Genomic DNA, 7,406 nt, shown 5'->3' with positions numbered 1-7,406 from the left:
GAATATTGGAAGAAAATAAACGCTGAAAAATACTCCTCGCAGCCGCAACTCGTCTTCAAAAACTCAAGAAAATGATTCAATGCTTTTCTCCCGTCTGTGCTCGTGTATGATTCCAACGTACGTGCAAAATATGGAATTTCCTCTCCAAAACAGATGAATTGAATCCTTCTAGCTGTGTTTTTCTGTCCCAAAAAGTGTTCTCCAGTCAACAACCGCGGCCATAGAGTGAAAAATCCCTTTTATATGGTGTGACGGCGAAAAATCTTAAATCTGTCAAAATACGATGTTCGCTCGAACGGGGTGTCGAGCACACATCGAGCGTTTGACTCTGCCTGATTTCGCTCGAGCGTCCTATCAAGCGTACGTCGAGCGTTCGACTCTGCCTGATTTCGCTCGAGCGGCCAATGTCTCCGCTCGAGCGATCTTTGTTTTCCAGCAACCCGCTCGAGCTCACTGTCGAGCGACAGTCGAGCGTTTGAATCTGCCTGAATTCGCTAGAGCGGTCAAAAGCCTCCGCTCGAGCGATCTTGTAAAATCTGCAATACGAAATTTTGCAAGTCATCAAATTCCCCCAAACTTACAACTTTGTTTGTCCTCAAACAAAAAGAAAAGCAAATGATAGTTTAGGCAATATCAACTCAATCCCAAAGAAAAGTATCATCACTCACCAAGCTTTTATGAATTTAGATTTCATCACTAGTATCTTACTCTTTTAACATCAAAGATAGCAAGAAAATCAATCAAAAATTTTGTAATTTGTCAAGCAAGAGTTAGGCGTTTACTTCAACCTAAAGCTAAGACCTTGAGTGTGTGTGTGCTATAGTCAATTTAACCTCAAACCATCTGCAAACTCAGATAAAAGTAGAACAACCAAAATTAGAAGAATTCTCTTAAAACTTAACCCATAAGTCCAATTTTCAGAAATCCTCTCCACTAATGTAGTCAACACCAAAATCAGAGATCAAAAGGTCTTTAATAAGGTTGTAATAATAGGCCACAGGGTGAGGGTTAAGAAAGAACTGGATATGGAAAATCAAAGCAAACTGGAAAAATACTTAGTGAAAAGAACACTAAAAGAGATACCCACATGATTCAAATCATAGCTCTTTCTTGGCAATATGTTCATACTTGTGGCATTATTATTGCTGTAATCACTGATGCAATACAAACAATTCTCTTAACAAAATCTGAGGCAATTCACACTCTGCTTAGCGACTTCTTTTTCTTTTTCTTTTTTTTTCTTTTTTTTCTTTTTCACTTTTACTATCTTTCTTCTTCTTCTTCTTTGATCAAACAGAGCAAACATAATACGGTTCATCATGAAACCAATTTTCTCTTTTAAATGTAACTCTCCACCAAAGTATTTTCTCAAACTATCAAAGGTAGATTCATTGTTTTTCAGGCTTAGAACGGGCATGGTTTATGTAGTTCAAAGAATAAATAAAGGCTTATGAATGCTCAAGGGGGTTGACTATTGAAACACACCATGTAATGATAGCATGATATTTAGGACGGCTGGGAAAGCTTTTTGGTTATACCAAAGAAATGCCTAGATCATTTCTCTAATATTTGGTCTCAACTAGGATTTCGCCTCAAGGACCCATCAACGGATTCTAGAGCAAAGCAAAATCGAACTTCCCTCTTTCAATTAATTCAACTTCTTCTCTTCATAAACAAAATGGAATAAGAGAAAAACGACTATGTGCTCAATTATGTTCAAGGTCAAAGATTTAAACCAAAGTACCCACAAAACTCCACTTGACATAAAAGAAATTTTTGAAAATTTTTCTCAAAACCATCTTCAATCACAAATTTCAGAGTCATAGAGAATTCAATCTTACTCCAATGCATGCTTGGTAAGAGAATCAAACAACCCATCAACAACCCAAGACTTAGAAAACAAAAGGATCAAATGACTATAGGAGTTTACACCCCCAAACTTAAACTAAACAGTGTCCTCATTGTAATGCAAAAGTAAAAATGATTGAAGAAATAAAAGGAACTTCCCTGGTTGCGTGATGAATCTTCCGAGGTTTAAAATTTTTCAGCTCTTTATTCATGCTAAATAAACCTGCATCAAAAACCAATTTATTAAAACTAAATAAATAAAGATAATAAAATAAATGAAAGAATGAAAGAAAGATCTATGGGTTACCTCCCATAAGCGCTTGTTTTAAAGTCTACAGCCAGACTTTTCAATCATCATCAATTAGGATCTCCAAGAGGAATAAATGCATAGTTCCTCTCCATTTGTTCTCCATAGTAGTGCTTCAATCTCTGACCATTAATTCTGAAAATATTCCCTGTCTTGTCCTTCAAATCTACTGCTCCAAAAGAGAAAACTTTATGAATTGTATAAGGACCTGTCCATCTTGATTTCAACTTTCCTGGAAAGAGTTTGAGTCGTAAATTGAAGAGTAAAACTTATTATCCTGGAGCAAACTCTCGCCTAAGAATCTGTTTGTCATGCCACTTCTTCGTCCTTTCTTTATAGATCTTTGCATTTTCATATGCATCAATCCAGAACTCTTCCATCTCATTCAATTGAAGAAGTCGCTTTTCACCTGCTGCCTTCAAATCAAAGTTAAACTTTTTTACAACCCAATAAGCTCTATGCTCCAACTCCACAGGAAGATGACATGCCTTTCCAAACACTAATCGGTATGGAGACATCCCGATAGGTGTTTTAAAGGCTGTACGGTATGCCCACAAAGCATCATCAAGCTTCTTCGCCCAATCCTTTCTATTGGTTTTGACCGTCTTTTCAAGGATGTTCTTGATTTCTCTATTTGAAATTTCAGCTTGGTCATTAGTTTGAGGATGGTAAGCAAGTGCTATCTTGTGCTTGACACCATATTTAGAAAGAAGATTATCAAACAACTTGTTGCAAAAGTGAGTCCCTTCATCACTTATAATAGCTCGTGGAGTGCCAAATCTTGTGAATATATTCTTGTGCAGAAATTTGAGCACTACCTTTGCATCATTTGTTGTTGTATAATTGCTTTCACCCATTTTAACACATAGTCAACTGCTAATAAGATATAAGCAAAACCAAAAGAAGGAGGAAAAGGCCCCATAAAATCTATTCCCCAAACATCAAACAACTCAACTTCTAAGATACCTTTCAGTGGTAACTCATGATGCCTTGAAATATTTCCCATACGTTGGTACCGGTCACAAGTTTTCACCAAAGTGTAACGATCACGAAAAATAGAAGGCCAAAAGAACCCACTTTGAAGTACCTTAGCTACTGTACGGGTGGCTCCAAAGTGTCCTCCATATGATGATGAATGGCAATGATGGAGGATGTCTTGCATCTCTTCTTCTGGCACACATCTTCTAATGATTTGATCAAGGCATCTTTTGAACAATAAAGGCTCATCCCAAAGATAATAATTCACATCATGCAAAAACTTCTTACGTTGATGGTAAGTAAGATCAGGCGGTAAAACTTTACAAGCTAGGTAGTTAACAATATCAGCATACCACGGAAGCTTGATCTCACATGCAAACAATTGTTCATCAGGGAATGCCTCTTGGACCACTGAATCTGTTTTTTCTTCCTCTTGCTCTAACTGAGAGAGATGGTCAGCAACTAAATTTTCACTTCCTTTCTTATCTCGAATCTCCAAATCAAATTCTTGAAGAAGGAGGATCCAACGAATTAGCCTAGGCTTAGTGTCCTTCTTACCAAACAAATAGCGAAGTGCTGCATGATCAGTGAACACTATCACCTTTGTACCAATGAGGTAGGACCGAAATTTGTCACAAGCAAACACCACAGCAAGCATCTCCTTCTCAGTTGTCGTATAATTCAATTGAGCTTCATTCAACGTCCGGCTTGCATAATAGATGGCTCTAAACAGCTTGTCTCGCCTTTGCCCCAACACTGCTCCAATTGCAAAGTCACTTGCATCGCACATTACTTCAAAAGGTTGACTCCAATCAGGCACAATCACAATTGGTGCTGAAATTAGTTTCTCCTTAAGTGCATTAAAGGCCTGCAAACAAACAACATCAAAGTCAAATGCAGAATTTTTCTCAAGAAGATTACATAAAGGTTTAGAGAGTTTAGAAAAATCCTTGATAAATCTTCTATAAAATCTCGCATGTCCCAGAAAACTTCTGATTCCCTTCACATTCTTTGGAGGTGGTAGTTTCTCTATGGTTGCAATTTTGGCTCGATCCACCTCAATTCCTTTAGATGACACTCTATGGCCAAGCACGATCCCTTCTTGAACCATGAAATGACACTTCTCCCAGTTCAGGACTAGATTCTTATCTTCACATCTCTGCAAAACAAAAGCTAAGTTATGCAAACAATGATCAAAAGATGTACCAAAAACTGAAAAATCATCCATGAAAACTTTCATTATATCTTTCACCATATCAGAAAAGATAGCCATTATGCAACGTTAAAATGTCGCAGGGGCATTGCACAATCCAAAGGACATCCTCCTAAAAGCAAACGTTCCATAGGGGCATGTGAATGTAGTTTTCTCTTGATTTTCAGGAGCTATAGCAATCTGATTATACCCCGAATAACCATCCAAAAAACAATAGTAGGAGTACCCAGCCAATCGATCCAACATTTGATCAATGAATGGAAGTGGAAAATGATCCTTCCTTGTTGCTTTATTCAACTTGCAGTAATCCATGCATACACGTCATCCCGTGACCGTTCTTGTAGGAATGAACTCATTATTGTCATTTTTCACCACCGTCATTTCACCCTTCCTTGGTACAACTTGCACCGGACTTACCCATGAACTATCTGAAATAGCATATATAATTCCAGCATGAAGGAATTTCAAAATTTCAACTCTCACTACTTCCTTCATTACTGGATTTAATCTTCTTTGGTGCTCGATCGTTGGTTTGTAAAGCTCCTCCATTAAAATCTTGTGCATACAAATGAAGGGACTTATTCCTTTTATGTCAGAAATAGTCCATCCCAAGGTTGTTCTATGCTCCCTCAATACACGCAGCAACTTTTCCTCTTCTTCGGGTGTGAGTGATGTAGCAACAATCACTGGAAAGGTATCACTATCCCCCAAGAACTCATAGCAAAGATGCTCAGGTAATTGCTTCAACTCCGGAGTTGTATTTTTCTGCATCTTTTCTTTAACATTTTCAGATTCAGCCTTTGGTACCACCGGCTCTAGCTTCCCCACTTCATTACTAAGTGATGTAACCTGCTGCAATGCTCCCAAAGCAAAAACATAGTAGAGAAATTCTTCACTAGCAAAAGACAAGTCAGATTCACAAACAGCAGAATTATTAAAATCAAAAGCATGAGATGAAGTGGTGATACATCGTTCTAGGTGATCGGATGGTATATCTTCTTGAAATGCCTCTTCTACACATTGCTTAATGACATCTACCCGAAAGCAAGTACTTGGATCTTCTAGAAATTTCATGGCTTGGTAGATGTTGAACATAACTTCTTCCTTATTAACTCTCAATGTTAATTCACCCTTTTGAACATCAATCAAAGCTCTTCCCGTGGCCAAGAATGGTCAGCCAAGAATTAGAGGGACTTATTCATCTTCTTCCATGTCTAACACCACAAAATCAGTAGGAAAAATAAATTATCCACCTTTACCAATACGTCTTCTATGATTCCATGTGGATACTTGATGGACCGATCTGCTTGTTGCAAAGAAATTGTTGTATGCTTCATCTCTCCAAGTCCTAATTTCCTGCATATAAAAAGTGGCATAAGATTAATGCTAGCACCAAGATCACATAAAACCCTATCAAAAAATGAATTCCCAATAGTGCAAGGTAAAGTGAAACTCCCCGGATCTTTTAATTTTTGAGGCAATTGCTTTTGAAGAATGCATTGCATTCTTCAGAAAACTTCACTGTTTCAAACTCCTCCAATCTTCTCTTCTTGGAAATGATGTCCTTCAGGAATTTGACAGAGTTTTACATTTGTTCCAAGGCATCTGCAAAAGGAATATTTATGTGAATTTTCTTAAAAATATCCAAAAACTTTGAAAATTGCTTATCTAATTTTTGCTTTTGAAAACGCTGAGGGTAAGGAAGTGGAGGAGCGAGAATAGGAGGATTGTCAGGAAATGAAATTGCAGGAGGCAAGTCGGTCTCTCTTAGTGTATCATTGACAATCTCCTCTTCTTCTACTTGACCTTTGCTTTGGCAATTGTTCGCAGCAGTAGGGGTGGATTTGCTCTCCTTTAATGGTGACCTCTCAATTTCTTTTCCACTCCTAAGTGTGATGGTCTTGCATTGTTCCTTTGGATTCACTTCAGTGTTGTTAGGAAAAGCTCCTCTTTGTTAGGCATTAATAGTCGTGGCTAGTTGCCCAATTTGCACTTCAAGATTCTTCATACTGGCTCCCATATTGCTACAATGAGTCTTAATGTTGTCCAACCGTGAATCAGTCTTTTTGAACCTTGCATTGGTCTCCTGAACAAAGGAAACCATGGCATCCTCAAGTGACATCTTCTTCTCGCTTGGTTGGCTATCAAATCCTAGAGGAGGATGAGGTTGCAATACATTCTTCGTATTTCCATATGAAAAATTCTCATGATTTCTAAGCCCTAGATGATAGTAATTTGGCATAGGATTACCACGATAGTTGTAGTTCCGATTGTTGACATATTGAACTTGTTCCTGACTTGCTTCATTACTTGGAACTGTTATACTTGTAGATGCAACATATTCTGTACTTTGTGGTATCTTTTGTGTTGTCAAGGCTGAAATCTGATGAGATAGAGTAGCTACTTGAGCTGAAAGGGCTGCTATCGGCTCCAATTCATGAATTCCAGCAACTTTCTTAGCCAAAGTCATCTCAGTTGGCCATTGGTAGTTGTTTGAGGCCATCTCTTCCAAAAGGGCAGTAGCACCCTCAGCTGTCTTTGACATCAAAGTTCCACCAGAAGCAGCATCAACTATAGTTCAAGTTTGCCCATTTAACCCATTATAGAACATCTGAACTTGCAACCAATCTGGCAATCCATGTTGTGGGCAACGTCGAACCAAGTCTTTATACCTCTCCCACGCTTCATAGAGTGACTCAAAATCATTTTGCTTGAACTGATCAATCTCACTCCTGAGTTGGGCTGTTTTTGCAGGAGGAAAGAATTTAGCAAGAAACCTCTTAGTCATGTCCTGCCAACTAATGATGCTTCCCGGTTGTAGAGATTGTAGCCAACCTCTAGCCTTGTCACTCAAAGAAAAAGGAAACAATCTCAGTCTAATGGTGTCTTCAATAATACCATTGATCTTAACAATGTCACAAATCTCCAAGAACATTGTCAAATGAATATTGGGATCATCCAGTGGCGATCTGCTGAATTGAGTCTGCTGCACCATGCTAATCAAAGTTGGTTTGAGCTCAAAGTTGTTGGCATTAATTGTCTGGCGCATTATGCTCGAGT

General features: G+C 38.3%; 1 non-coding gene across 1 annotated transcript; it reads left to right on the top strand.

Moving 5' to 3' along the window:
* The first annotated feature begins 6,979 nt into the window (after positions 1–6,979).
* Positions 6,980–7,086, top strand: LOC122314636. Its single transcript, XR_006243851.1, has one exon. It is a non-coding gene; the product is annotated as a small nucleolar RNA R71 (small nucleolar RNA).
* Positions 7,087–7,406: the final 320 nt, after the last annotated feature.

This window comes from Carya illinoinensis, chromosome 6 (genome assembly GCF_018687715.1).
Source record: "Carya illinoinensis cultivar Pawnee chromosome 6, C.illinoinensisPawnee_v1, whole genome shotgun sequence".
Taxonomy (NCBI): domain Eukaryota; kingdom Viridiplantae; phylum Streptophyta; class Magnoliopsida; order Fagales; family Juglandaceae; genus Carya; species Carya illinoinensis.
The sequence above is the reverse complement of the archived record's forward strand: the minus strand, read 5'-3'. Positions and strand labels throughout refer to the sequence as shown.